The 15,664-nt window shown below is 43.8% G+C and overlaps 1 protein-coding gene across 1 annotated transcript in view; it reads right to left on the reverse strand.

The window, feature by feature from the left end:
- The window catches only part of ASB3 (ankyrin repeat and SOCS box containing 3), a 286,288-nt gene that overhangs the window by 62,134 nt on the left and 208,490 nt on the right, over window positions 1-15,664 (reverse strand). The window lies entirely within an intron of this gene.

Genomic DNA, 15,664 nt, shown 5'->3' on the forward strand with positions numbered 1-15,664 from the left:
GGGTTTTTTATTTTTTACAAAAAAAAAGAATAAAGACAGAAAATTTTGAAAAAAAAAAAAAAAGTTTTTCTTATTTTCTGCGAGTAAATTTTGAAAATAAATTTTTCTCCTTCACTGATGTGCGCTGATGAGGCGGCACTGATGGGCACTGATAGGCTGCACTGATGGGCACTGATGAGGTGGCACTTATGGGCACTAATGAGGTGGCACTTATGGGCACTGATGAGGAGGTACTAATATGCCGCACTGATGAGCATTGATAGGCGGCACTGATGAGCACTGATAGGCGGCACTGATGAGCACTGATAGGCGGCACTGCTGGGCACTGAGAGGTGGCACTGCTGGGCACTGAGAGGTGGCACTGCTGGGCACTGAGAGGCGGCACTGACGGGCGGCACTGATGGGCGGCACTGATGGGCACTGGCGGATGGCACTGGACACTGATGGGTGGCACTGATGAGCGGCACTGATGGGCAGCACCATCAGTGCCCACACTCAGTGCCCATAGTGCTGCCAGTCAGTGCTCATCAGTGCCTAGATGAGCAGGCACTGATGGGCACTGACTAGCAGCACTATGGGCACTGATTGTGGGCATTGATGGGGGGCACTGATGGCGGGCACTGTGGGCACTGATGGGGGGGCACTGTGTGTGTGTTTTTACCTTCAGTAATCAGGGCACTGGTGATCGGTGCCCTGATTACATTCTCCTGTGTCCCCGGCGCAGTGAGGCTCCCCCTCCTTCCTCACACTGCAGGCTCCGTGTGAGGAAGGAGCGCCGGCGATGAGAGATGATCTCATATGTATACATATGAGATCATCGCTCATTGGACGGCCCGATCACGTGGTGAATGGCCGCTGTGATTGGCCATTCACCACGATCTGTGATCGGCCGTGTCCAAGGAACACGGCCGACACAGATTTTCCCCGCAGCGTGCTCGCGGGAGCGCGATGGGGGCGTGTCACTGGGAGGCCGTTTAAAAACGGCCTCCCGAAAATTCGAGTCGCGCTGCAGCCGTATATAGGCTGTAGCGCGGATGGGAAGAAGTTAAAGTGATTGTAAACCTCAGAAATGAAAAACGAACAAAGCATATCCTTCTACAGGGTGTACTTGCCTCTATTCAAAGCACTCAAAGTGTAATTTCTGTCCGCTCTGTAATTTCTCTGCTATCTGCATGAATGAAATCTGACAGTCTCTGCTAACATGAAGCAATACTGGAAGACGGCGCCACCCACACTCAAGCACACAGCAGGTGACTGACAGTGCTGCCGTGCAGGTTTCCTTATGAGAATAAAGGGGTGTGTCCTTTCCTTCCACTCGAGTCTCAGACTACACTCAGCTCTCAGATCTTTGCGATGCAATGGGTGACATCATACCCTGCCTCTTCCACAGCTCCCGGTTTGGACATCCCTGGAGATCACCATTTGGAAATATTGCTATGTCTTTGTAAGTATTGGATCCCTTAGATCAGTGGTCCTCAACCCTGGCCTACAGGGCCCACTAACAGCCCAGATTTTCAAGATAACTGAAATACATCCCAGGTGATATCATTTGCTGCTCAGTGATTGCAGTACTGTAGTCTACATCTCCCCAATGTAATACCTAAAATCTGGCCTGTTAATGGGCCCTGTAGGCCAGGGTTGAGGACCACAGCCTTAGATGGCCCTTGGGGTAGGAACAACTAATCTTTCTTTCCCATTTCTTTACTAAGACATGGCATACGTCTGCCCTTGGTATTACCTCCCCATGGTATGCTCCTAAGTTGCCAGACTTAGGTCACCCCTGCAGACAGCCGGCCTGTGCCACACAGTCACAATTTTTGGCATTTTCCCCACAAAGCTGTTACATTATACATGTACTTAGTAATGTTTCTAATTTTCACCTTCTCATTATGATCCCCCTGCGTGGGTGACCAGTTGATTTGTTATTGCTAAGCCTTTAACAACAAATACTGTACCAGAACAATAGAAAAAACAAAAAAGGCTAGGCCTTTGGAAATGTGAAAAGGCACAAGCCCGGGTTCTTACTAAGGACACCCTGTATCATTTGTTATACAAAAGCATAAAGTATGCAGTTCATCAGAAGGACAGAACTTGAAAAGGGAGCGCGCTTGCCCCAACATCTGCAGCGCACAGGTCCAGTGACCTCATCATGCCTAACGTCCTAGAAGGGGTGTCCAAACTATGGACCTCCAGCTGTTGCGGAACTACACATCCCATGAGGCATTGTAAATCTCTGACATTCACAGACAGAACATAGTCAAGCTACGGTTTCCAAAGCAAGCAAAGTCCTTTCTTGTATTAACAGAGGCATTGACTCCAGAGAGATATTATTTTGCCCCTGTACAAATCATTAGTAAGACCTCATCTAGAATATGCAGTTCAGTTTTGGGCACCAGTTCTTAAAAAGGATATCAGGGAACTGGAGAAAGTGCAGAGAAGGGCAACCAAACTGATAGGAGGCCAGGAGGACCTCAGCTATGGGAAAAGATTAGAGGAACTGAATTTATTCTCTCTTGAGAAGAGGAGATTAAGGGGGGAATATGATCAACATGTATAAATAGAGGTTTAAATCCCAAAGGGGTTAATATAGCGCTTGCTTCTAATTAGTCAGGGGTGAGCAATTCCTTGTTCACACACCTGAATAGTGAACAATCAAGTGAGGAAAAATTATTTTCTAAAGGTGATAGCAAAAGATATAAACATATAATAAAGTGCAAAGTGCTAAATGAAGCTAAAATAAGATGTTCTGCTTGCTGTGCACTTCGATTGGGAGATCCATAACCTGGGTGAAATATAAGTGTAATCCAGGAGTATCACGGACCATAGTGAACCACAGAGCCCAGCAGTTACCTACAGGCTTGGGAAGCCACAAGCTCGTAAGGTCTTGTTACTATATGGTACTCAAGACCCACCAAGTCCGGTGAGTGTGCACCCCTTATGTTACAAGTTATGCCGATTATACCAGCAGTTGGAATATTGGAGAAACCTTACTAGGACACTATTTGCACAAGATCACGAAGGAACTTCACATTGGGACTTTTATAATATTTTATTTTAATTATATTTATTTATTGATGTATTTTAACTTCATTTAGCACTTTGCACTTTATTATATGTTTATATATTTTGCTATCACCTTTAGGAAATAATTTTTCCTCACTTGATTGTTCACTATTCAGGTGTGTGAACAAGGAATTGCTCACCCCTGACTAATTAGAAGCAAGCGCTATATTAACCCCTTTGGGATTTAAACCTCTATGTACTCTAACTATAGCAGCTGATAATCAATATTTACTCACTTATTTATTAATATATTTATATACATCACTAGATACACATTTTATTTATTTAGGCACACTCTTAAATTAGGCTTTCCAAAGGCGCGAGGGTGTATACTTATTTAGTATATATCTTTTACTCAACATGTATAAATACATAAGGGGTCCATAGTGAACTTCGTCACTTTAAGGTCAACACAGAGAACAAGGGGGCACTCTTTACGTCTAGAGGAAAACAGATTTCATCTCCAAATACGGAAAGGTTTCTTCACCGTAAGAGCTGTGAAAATGTGGAATAGACTCCCTCCAGAGGTGGTTCTGGCTAGCTCACTAGATTGCTTTAAAAAAAGGTCTGGATTCTTTCATGGGTGTACTTAATATACAGTAAGTGGGTACTAAAAAATTTTTTTAGGTAAAGTTGATCCAGGGAATATCCGATTGCCTCTCAGGGGATCAGGAAGGAATTGTTTTCCCCTGCTGTAGCAAATTGGATCATGCTTTACTGGGGTTTTTCACCTTCCTCTGGATCAACTGCGGGTATAGGATTGTGTATATGGTATGTATGGTTGGTTTTTCAATACTGTTTTTTTTTTTTTTTGTTGGTTGAACCAGATGTACTTGTGTCTTTTTTCAACCTAACTATGTAACTAGGCATGATGGGAATTGTAGTTCCTGAACAGCTGGAGGGCCAGTTTGGACAGCTCTGTCCTACACTGTGCTCCATGAGCTCCTCAAGCCTCGTTTGGGATCCCGTTATTTTCACGGCTGACTTCCTGGTTAGGAGTGAGAGGAGAGTCGCGGCTGCAGCTGGCGTACACTGAGGATTGTCACAGCTTACATGGAATTTGCATAACCTTGATGTGCTTGTTTTATACCGACTCCATGTGAGATCCCACTTGTCATACTTTGTATTAAAATGTTTTAATTCCTACACTTAGAGGCACCTTTCTCCCTTCTGTCCTCTAGGCCTTCAGGCCTAGGCAGCCTACACAGCCCTAACATTTTAGTGATACAAAATGTCAACTGGACGACCTTATGGTACATAAGGTTGTCCAGTTGACATTTTGGATCACTAAAATGTTTAATTGCATGAGATATCACTCATGTCTTTATGCCATGTTCTTTGTTGTGTACCCCCTGTGTGGGTGATCAGTTGCCATGTCGTTTTTGCTTATTACAATAAAAATGATTGTACCAGAAAAAATTATAATATCACTTAATGGGGAAAATATAAAGGGCAACATTTCCAGCTTAGAAACTCCTGTACCAAAAATAAACACGCCAATCTGGAAAAGCTGAAAAAGTAATCTGCCAGATGGAAAAGAAAGAGTGAATGTTTTAAACAATTATCAAATTGGATAAAATTTTTTCTTTATGTTAGACTACAAGATTACTAAGTGAATGCACTGGGGCTGATTAGGAGAAAAGCTGGAAAAAAGAAATATACAGGAAAAACTGCCATAGATACCCAAAGGAACCAATTAGATAGCATGCTTTTATTGACAGATTTAACCCGATTGGGCAGCTGGTTTACTTTGTGCAATTTTCTAAATTTAATTCTGCCCCAAGGAATAATCATGTCATTTTTGTTCTGCGTCTACCATATTTTGGACGTTGGAAAAGAAGCGATACAAAAAACTGACTTTTCCAATATGAAAAACTTAAAGAGATTTTAGAAGATTAGTGTTTGCTTAGAAATCCAGTCGTGGATGGAAGTGGGTTGGGGGAAGTTTGGGCTGCTCCCTCTCACCTGCCTCCTATCCATCCATTAGCAGCCATGTGCTCCCAGAGTGGAGACACTCAAATTTAAAAATGTTAGGACTGCAGATAAAACAGGGTGCCGTGTAGTGGCCCTGCAGCTTACACATGCGTTTGCAAATGCGTGTCAACTAAACCCCTGTTCTTTATTTATATCATGAGACAGGTCTACTTGGTTGGTGGCAGACTGGAGGGTGAGTACATCAGACTGGGGGCTGGCTGGCTTCCATGCACCTCTTTTAATCCTTTCCAATTTGTTTTTTTCCGATACAGGGATGGAGACGCTGGGCATACCTGCTGTTGTCTCACTTAAAGTCCCACATAGCCCACATTGTGGAAAAGAGAAATGGACAGAGGGCGCACCAGCCTAGCGCATTATCTTTAAAACAATTTATTGTAATAGACATGTATACACATTATACTCACAAAACAATTATGAAACACGGGCAATAAGCAATGAGGGACCACTTGGGGTGTCCACTGGGCATCCTCAGCTGCCGCAGGCCGTGGAAGGATGTAGACCTCCAAAAAACCGCTTACGCGTTTCGGGGTGTTCCCCCTTCATCAGAGCTAGTTGGGGGAATGAGTGATAGGGCTTTTGTATATTCCAAAAGGTCACATGATCAAGTCCCAAAGCTCCACCCTTTGTGGGTGGGTCAAGAACAATATAAATGTAAAGAAGTATATTACTAATGACAATAAAAGCATAAGCATATTAATCTCAGTATCTGCACTGATGGTTTACATTTCAGTCGGTCCCTTCGTTATGACACTCTGGCTCCAATCTATATGAAAGCTGTGGCATATGCAGCTTTGACATGTACTATAACATATTATATAGCAGGGAATTTCGATAGATTTCTTCTACCATACACTAAGTCTGTGGCTGCATTTATGATCGCACAAGGTAATAGGGTCTGATGTTTGTTCCATGTCAGGCAACTCTGCATGGCTGGCTCTTCCATGGTCATATTGTCATGTATTGTGGTAATCATCTTTTATTGATTTCATTGCATATGCATTGGTTTTATATATATTAATATGCTTATGCTTTTATTGTCATTAGTAATATACTTCTTTACATTTATATTGTTCTTGACCCACCCACAAAGGGTGGAGCTTTGGGACTTGATCATGTGACCTTTTGGAATATACAAAAGCCCTATCACTCATTCCCCCAACTAGCTCTGATGAAGGGGGAACACCCCGAAACACGTAAGCGGTTTTTTGGAGGTCTACATCCTTCCACGGCCTGCAGCAGCCGAGGATGCCCAGTGGAGACCCCTGGTGGTCCCTCATTGCTTATTGCCCGTGTTTCATAATTGTTTTGTGAGTATAATGTGTATAAATGTCTATTACAATAAATTGTTTTAAAGATAATGCGCTAGGCTGGTGCGCCCTCTGTCCATTTCTCTTTTCCAGTATCTGCTTTGGGTTACCACGACCCGTTGAGAGTGGCAGCACAGCCTGAATTTACTACAATTTGACCTGAATCGCATTTTCCGGATACCAGCCGCAAGGCCACCCCTTAAGCGCAGGAGTCATTTGCTCTTTGTACATAGCCCACATTGTCCCTGGCTTAGAAATTTTTGGTCCCTATAGTAGTGGATAGGGATGTTGGGACAGCGTAAAAAAGCCACTTCAACATCTCTTGTTGCAGCTTAACAGACATAACACACACTGTCATAACCACCAAGCAAACCATTGCCCAAGCATGGAAATCCCCATCCCTTAAAGTGAAATTAAAGCCTTTTTTTTTTTTTTTACGTGTACTTACTTGCTATGCGCAGTGGTTTTGCACAGAGCAGCCTGGATCCTTCTCTTCATGGGTTCCCTGCTGGCATTCTAGCCCCTCCTTCCTACCGCTGTGGGGGCACCCAAGCAGGCTCGCTCATGAGCCACTGCTCTGCGTGTCCATTAACCTCGACCTTGCCCCCTCTCTCCTCTCTATGGTTTACTGGCCGTGATTGACAGCACCGGGAGCCAATGGCTTCAACTGCTGCCTCAGCTACTGAAGTGTGAGAATCCCCAGAGAGCAGAGGCTCTCATGCACATCCCGGTGGGGAGCTGCACAGAGGTTTTTTACCCAAATGCATAGAAATGCAACCTTGATCCTTTAGCTTCACAAAGGATATGTCTTTTGTACAGGATATCTATATTAATAACCTGCTATACTAGAAGATACGCACAATTAATTTCTCTTGATTTGGCAACTATGGCTTATTCCCCCCCCCCCCCCCCAAAAACAGACCTCACAACTCCTCCAACTCTAAGACTTGGAGGCTAACTCTCCAGCCACATTGTACCTTTACCTTTCAGAATTATTTAGCCTCTGTAGATCTTCAGTTCACCTTCAGTTCCCCAAACACCTCTTTCCTCTCCACCCCCACCAACTGTATCTTTACTTTCTCCCTCTTACATGTACAATCTTCCCCTAGTCTTTTCCCGCTCTTTCAACAATCCCCAAGGGTCAGTTAAGTAACACTCCAGGTTCAGGCACCCATCCAATATTGCATTGCTGGGTGTATAACCTTATAGTTATATGTTTGAGACGTCCACCCTTTTACCTTTAATTCATAATGTTTAGGTCTGATAAACAGAAAAATGACTTAAAGGAGTTGTAAAGTCAGAAGTTTTTTTATGCATTAAGATGCATTCTATGCATTAAGATAAAAAGCCTTCTGTGTGCAGCAGACCCCCTCAGTACCCCCTAATACTTCCTTGAGCCCCATCTCTATCCAGCGATGTTGCAGGAGTGTCTCGGCTGCCCGAAACTCTCCCTCCTCATTGGCTGAGATGGTAGGACATAACCATTGGCCATTGCTGTCAAATTCAGTGAACCAATGAGGAGTGAGAGGGGGTGGGGCCTGGTTGCAGCTCTGTGTCTGAATGGACACAGAGAGCTGTGGCCTGGCTCTGGTGCCCCTATAGCAAGCTGTTTGCTGTGGGGGCACTCAACAGGAGGGAGGGGCCAAGAGAGCCGAAGAGAGACCCGAGAAGGAGTAGGATCCGAGACCACTTTATGCAAAACCACTACACAGAGCAGGTAAGTTTACCATGTTTGTTATTTTTAACCAAAAAAATCCAAAGACTTTACAAATTAGGGCCAGGACCAGTGCATCAATGGATGGATGGGACCCAGAGGGCCCTGCAGCCTCAGAGAGGGGATCAGGTGGGGAGATGTGCTCCAAAGACTCCATAAGTCACCAGGGAGACCCCCACAAAAAAGTGTAAAACACTGCTAAAGGACAACCCCCACCGCTCTGGCAGCCCACCCGGTTGCCAACCGCAGAACACCAATCGCAGAAACCAGGCACCGCAGCTACCAGGAGAATCTGCACTGCACGATCGGCGATCAAAGAAGGAAAAGATCCAGGAGTCAGCCCCAGGGGATGAGGAGCGGCTCCCACCGCCGAAATCACTGCCCAGAGGGCTCCACTGTCATGGCCGCTGTTATTTTTAATGGAAAAACCACCACAAAATTGTAGCTGGACTACACAAACATGGCCACCGTGCATTAAGCACACAGGCTACAAGAAAATGGTGGCACCACGAGGTTCCCAGGGACCCAGGAGGGATCCCTAGGCCTCAGAAAAAGGCACAGGCAGGAAGGGGGGCCCTGGCTGGAGCCCCCACCAGGTACAGCCCCCCCAGCTAATCGCCCTGTCGCCGGCGGCGAACCCCCCCCCGCCCCCATAGCACCCTGTCCCTACCCTAGGCGGTGAACCAGGCCACCCCACAGCGTCAGTGAAGGAGGAGGAGGAGGGGCTGTTGGGGGGCAAGATGGCCCACAGGGACCACCAAACTGATAAGGGGTCAAACGGGAAGGAGGGGAACCCAGGGGTCCAACTGTCTCATGGAGGGGCCCACGTCTACTACAAAACCCTCCAGGGGGAGAGGGGGGACAGTTACTTACTATACCAGGAAACAGGCAGGCACTGCTCTCAATCAAAATGGGGGGGGGGGCTGTCAGCCAGGAGAAATGCTGCGACTCAGGCTGAGACCTGGTTGTATGCGACCTCGCGAGACGTTTAACTCACAGGCCAGCCCCGGTCCAGTGGGGCTATTTTGCGGCCGACCTAGCACGGAGTTGAGGTCTGCGCACGCTCGCTGGCCAAACTGGGGTGACCACTGGTTCTAGATTATCTAGCCCGTCGCCCAGTCCGGCAGTTGATTTTAGATCTCACAGAAAAAAAATCTGGGAGTTAAAAAATGATATCTAAAAAGAAAATATTGCCAAGACCAGAGATCCCTGCAAGGAACTAGGTCCTAACCCCTGACTAGGAAGCAAAAAAAACTGAGTACCTATAGTAGAGAGAGGGAGTAGACCCCCCTCGGACTGCCTATAGGCATAGCCAGACATTTTTTCTACCTAGTGTCCTACTCCTGTAGGGGGCAATATAAGCCAATGGTTGAGAAGATCAAGAGCTATGTCCGTCAATGAACGAAGGTGATGTATATATATATATTTTTTTTTACATGTTGTCACCCTGTCACCAGTGTCCCTGATCACCTCCACACCAGTTATATGATAATGCTGTACTACAACAGTGACAGTATGTAAAACATTTTAAAAAATAGTTTTTTTGTACATTTCTTCATTTTCTAAAAAATTGTGAAAAAAAATTACAACTTCAAAAAACTTGCATGCCTCTTACTGAACACCTTGGACTGCCTAGTTTTCAAAAAGGGGTAATTTGGGGGATATTTGTACTGTCCTAGCATTTTTGTGCCTAAAGAAATTAGATCAGTGCATCAGGACTGATTGATTTCCAGATATACAGTACATACATACCATAGTATAACTTTCCTACTAAATAATATCCACGGATTTTGATTATTTTCACCAAAGAAATGTAGCAGTATACATTTTGGTCTAAATTTATGAAGAAAGATCATTTATTTGCAACATTTTATAAATAAAAAGCATGTTTTTTTTTTTTAAATTGTTAACTTTTTTTTTTATTTATCTAAAAATTAAAAACCCAGTGGTGGTTAAATACCAACTAAAGAAGGCTCTATGTGTGTGAAAAAAAAGCAATAAAAATGTCATATGGGAACAGTGTTGCATGACCGCGCACTTGTAATTCGAAGTGCGACAGCGCTGAAAGCTGAAAATTGGCCTGGGCAGGGAGGGGGGTGAAAATGTTGGTACTGAAGTAGTTAAGAAAAGTGCTGGTTCTGTTTTATATACAGTATTACTAAATAAGTCCAGCTGAATTCATCACCTGACTACTACCTGGAAAATGGCTGGCTTTTTATATCAGCTTGAATCAAACTCATATGTGCAAAATAAAACTGTGATCATCTGCATCCAACAGATGTGCAGTATTGAGCCTAGCAGGAAAGAACTATGGAAGACCTTTATTCTACACTACTGTATACTAAATACAGGATTTCTATATAACTATTCAAAGCGTATTTAACCCCTTCATGCCAACCATATGCAAATATTTTCCATGGGGCTGCATATCTGCGTATCTCCCTTTCAGTACAGAGACCTGGGTCTCACCGAGAGCCCCAGGCCCCGTTCTAATGTTAGGGACCCAGAACCTCCGATTCCGAGTCCCCTGATAGCCGGGGTAGCCTCTGACTGGCTATCACAGTGATCAGTCACTGTGAAGCCCGCTCCTAAGATTTTTGCATTTTTCTCTGTCATTGCAGATATTGAAAAAAAAAAAAAAAAAAGTGTGGGTAGAATAATTAAAAAAAAAATACAAAAAAAAAAAAAAAAAATACTTAGGTTAACCGGTTGCTGACTGCCCGCCACAGGTATACAGCGGCAGGCAGCTGCTCCTGCGCAAACTGACACAGGTATACAAGTGATAAAAGGTGTGAATCTGCCCTAGTGAAATAAACAGCAGCTAGCAAAAAAAGTGTAAAGAAAAAAAATAATAAAATATAAAACATACACCAAAATAACAAAGATAAAAAGAATATTGCAGCGCTAAAATTAATAAACAGTAAGAAAAAATTTCAAAAAATGAACAAATTGAAGAAATGTCTCTTGTGATAAAGTTCATAAATGAATGTGACGATATTCAATAGGTGCAGTCCAGTGAACATGTGGATGTCACGATGAAAAGGATAATGATCTCTCCACCACCGAAAATAAGTGAAATGCAAACTCACCAGAGCCAAATGCTGTCTAGATTATAGGACAGCAAGTGTTATGCGACCAGTCTCCCGATCTTTGGGAGCTTGTTATCTCAAACACCTAAGGTCCCAACCATCACTTTTCATTTTAGTGGTGGCTTTATATGCGAGTTCTTTTTTTACCGTTGTTTGATATTATATTCTATATACACTGTTTTTCTATCAGTGATACTGAATATTTTATTGTATATTTTTATTAATTTGATTTTTACTTCATACTACACCATGAGCCTCTCCCAATCAACGCATTGGAGGTTTTCTATGAGGCTGGAAGTTGCTGACTACATTGATGTCCCAAAGATCGGGAGACTGGTCCCATAACACTCGCTTGCTGTCCTATAATCTAGACAGCATTTGGCTCTGGTGAGTTTGCATTTCACTTATTTTCGGTGGTGGAGAGATCATTATCCTTTTCATCATGACATCCACATGTTCACTGGATTGCACCTATTGAATGTCGTCACATTCATTTATGAACTTTATCACAAGAGACATTTCTTCAATTTGTTCATTTTTTGAAATTGTTTCTTAGGGCCCTTTCACACGGGCGCTGCTCCGTATGGCCGCAAATCATCCTATTTTTTTGCGGATGATTTACGGACATAATGTATATCAATGGCATTGCGGATGTCAGCGGATGGCCATCGCTGACATCCGATTTTCTTCCTTTCAGTCCTGTTCCGTTTTTTGGAACGGAACAGAACCCTATTTTTCCCTCCGTTAAAAAACGGAAAGGAAGCAAAATCGGATGTCAACGGTGTCATCCGCTGACATCCGCAATGCCCATAGACATGCATTATGTCCGTATATCATCCGCAAACGGATGGGATGATATGCGGACATACGGAGCGGATGACACAAGTGTCATCTGCTCCGTGAAAAAAAAAAGGAGCCAAAAAACTGAACGGCCGTGTGAAAGAGCCCTAACTGTTTATTAATTTTAGCGACACAGGTATACGTCAGTCACGCGCCAGCAGCTAGGTGGCAAGTGCGCGGGGATTCCGATGCACGTGGGCAGGTGGCTCTGATTGCCGCCTGACCCACGTCGGTTCCCTGCTGAGAAGGAAGAATGTTTAGCTGTTGTAAACACAGCTGACCTTTTTTCTCTCTGGAATGACCTTCTATATAGGAACACAGATCTCTGTGATCATTTCACAAGCCACGCCCCCCCCCCCCCCACAATTAGAAAACACGCCCCTAGGTACACATTTAACCCCTTGATCACCCACAGTGTTAACCTCTTCCCTGCCAGTGTCATTATTACAGTAACAGTGTATATGTATAGCACTGATTACTGTAGTAATGTCACTGGTCCCCCCAAAAGTGTAAAAAATGTCAGTTAGGGGTCCGATCTGTCCACCGCAATGTCACAGTCCTGCAAAAAATCGCAGATCGCCGCCATTACTAGTAAAAAATAAAAAATCAATAAAAATGACAAATTTTTCCGGTAGCTAGTAGACGCAATAACTTTTGCGCAAACCAATCAAAATACGCTTATTGCGATTTTTTTTACCAAAAATATGTAGCAGAAAACAAATTGGCCTAAAATATTAAAAAATTTGGATTTTTAATTTTTTTTTTTTTTGGGGGGGGGGGATGTTATATAGCAGAATGTGAAAAATATTTTTTTTTCCCAGAATTGTGGCTCTTTTTTTGTTTATAGCGCAAAAAATAAGAATGGCACAGGTGATCAAATACCACCAAAAGAAAGCTCTATTTGTGAGGAATAAAGGACATCAATTTTATTTAGGTACAGCATCACATGACCGCGCAATTGTCTGTTAAAATAACGCAGTGCTGAATCGCAAAATATGGCCTGGTCATTAAGGGGGCAAATCCTTCCGGTCCAGAAGTGGTTAAGGTTTGATCTGGGTCAGCCCCAGGGTTAGTGTTTGGGTCAAGGTCAGGGTCAAAGTCAGTATTTTTTGGACAGGATGTTTTTTTTTTTTTTAATTAGTATCAGTGAGTTTTAGGCAGGAAAACAAAAAAAGAAGCAAAATGCGCACTATTGTTTCTGGGCTGTAATACAGGTACAAACAACAATTAACATACACACATGTGGTGGAGCTGCGATCATCAGGAGCAGGAAAATTTATTTTGAACCAGGAAAGGCTGGCAACTCAGCTTTGATGAAGGCTTCATAGCCAGAACCCATCAGCGTATACTCTGTACCTGTACCCATGTAGCAAATAAAGTACTTTTATTCAAGAGCATCCGAGTTGCCAGCCTTTCCTGATTCAAAACCATCTATCTGTGGGAGCTGAACGCCCTGACTAGAGCAACAGACTCCAGTTCATGGACAACAATATCAAGCAGTAGAGCTAGGGTAACCTTTTTTTTTTTTTTCTTAGAATTTATTTTGGGATGCTCTTTGGTGGTAGGTTATGGTAGTAGCAAAAAATGTCCAGTTACATTTAAAGGATAAGTCAACCCTAACACTAAAATCTCTCTCTACATCTACAGGCATCCATGATCTAAGACTAACCTATCTAGCTCTGTAAAGAATCAGTATATATACCTTTTTTTAAGCCAAGCCGATCCCACGCTGAGTTGTCAGTGGCGGCTTTGTTGTGGAGGTGGGTGCACAGGAGGCAAGCTCCATTGTAACTCTATGGGTGACGTCACTTCCTATTCATTTCCCAGCCGTTGTCGGCTGTGTCCTCTGCAGAGCTTCTGCCACTAGAGACTGGAGCGCAGGCCCGGACTGGCCATAGGGCAGACCGGGCATATTACCGTTGGGCCGCGGCTCTCACTCATCACAAAGAAGTTCTCTCACTGCGGCCGGCTCCACAGCCAATAAGCCTTCTGCTCAGGGGGGGTGTGAGTCATTTGGTTTTCATTTCCTATTTTCAGCCATTTCCCCTTTTTCCTCTGTATGTATCGGGATGGAGGTGTGTCACTGATGTTACCAGACCATATACCCCTCTTTGTCTACCCCTTGATTAGAGTAACCCTCAGCTTGTGCTGCTTCATACTATTTTTAGGACTCAACAATCAAAACAGGATTTAAAGTAAGACAAAAAAAAAACAGCATCATATGGCAGCTCTGATCTAAATTGGACCCAGTCTGTCAGATTAAACTAAAAAAGGTACCGTAATCGAATCCACACATCCTGGAACATTAAATCCTGTCATCAACCATCCCGACGAACCCCACGCCTCAGTCAACCCCCCCCCCTCCCAGGCTGCTCAGTTCAAAATGCCCGAGCCTATTTTTTGTCCCAGTCCGGGCCTGCTGGAGCGGCTTCAAAAAAAGGTATATATAGCGATGTCTTCTTTACAGGGCTAGATAGGTTAGTCTTAGATTGTGGATTGATGTAGAGATTTTGTTTTACTATTTTGGATTCGTTTTTCTTAGGTAATAAAAGAAAAATCCAGGAGATTTTCATTACTATTTACCACCAAATTTGTCCTGAAAAAAAACAAGGTAAATTCCACCTGGTTGCACAAAGTTGTTGTGATACAGGTTTAGTAACATATGTCAAAGTTGCAAAATTGGGCTTCGGCATTAAAGCGGAGTTCCAGTCGTCTTTGTGTTTTAATAAAAAAGTGTAGCTGCTGACTTCTAACAAACACTTACCTGTCCCACAATCACAAGTGTGGGCACCCGGCTGTGACAGCTTGCGGCTTCACAGCCAGGTGTGGACGCCTGAGTCGTGCTGCGCCTCCATAATGGTGGCGCAATCTTCTGGGACCCATGATGTGTCCCAGAAGATTGCAGGGAGAGAAATTCTGCTCAGGGCGCTGCAGCACTCCAAGCGGAAGTGGGAGCTGGGTACCTGTCAAAACTAGGTACCCGCGCCCCCCGCCCCCAAAAAAAATGACATGCCATGTGTGGCATGTAAGAGGATGAGGAGTCCTTAAAGGGTACCTCCACTTTAATGGGGGAAAAAATCAGCAAATAAAGAAAATATAATATAGCATTTACAATTGTGACAAAAAATGTGTAATTAAAAACAACCTTTCCTTTTCAATCTGCAGCTGTTGCAATTTTCTGAAACTGCAATACAATATGGCCGCCTGGAGCTGTTCTGTACACAGAATGTATACTGACCACACCCCAGAAAACAATTTCCTGCTTGTGTGATTGGCTCACCAATTTTCCCAGAAGTCTGCACTAAGATACAAGTCAGATTTCTGGCATCCCCTGCAACATAAATGTAATTTTTGGTGAGATACTCCTGTGCTACAGTCTCCTGGTTTAGTAGAAATCCTTCTCCTCCAATGTCCCCTACCCCCGCCACAATAATCTTCTGGTGATTTAGGGGGTAATAGAACTGAGAGAGCTGTCATACGCTGCCATCAAAAGTGCCCTACTATGCATAATAGGAACACGTCTAAAGGGATGAAGGCCCAGCAGCTTTCCTCATTAGAGCTCTGCAGCTGCCACAGCTGATAGATATTTATGAAACCACTCCCATTAGACCCACTCAGCACAGAGGAACAAACAATGATTTCTTCAGAATAACAAA

Source organism: Pelophylax lessonae, assembly GCF_965119305.1.
Source record: "Pelophylax lessonae genome assembly, chromosome: 3".
Lineage (NCBI taxonomy): Eukaryota > Metazoa > Chordata > Amphibia > Anura > Ranidae > Pelophylax > Pelophylax lessonae.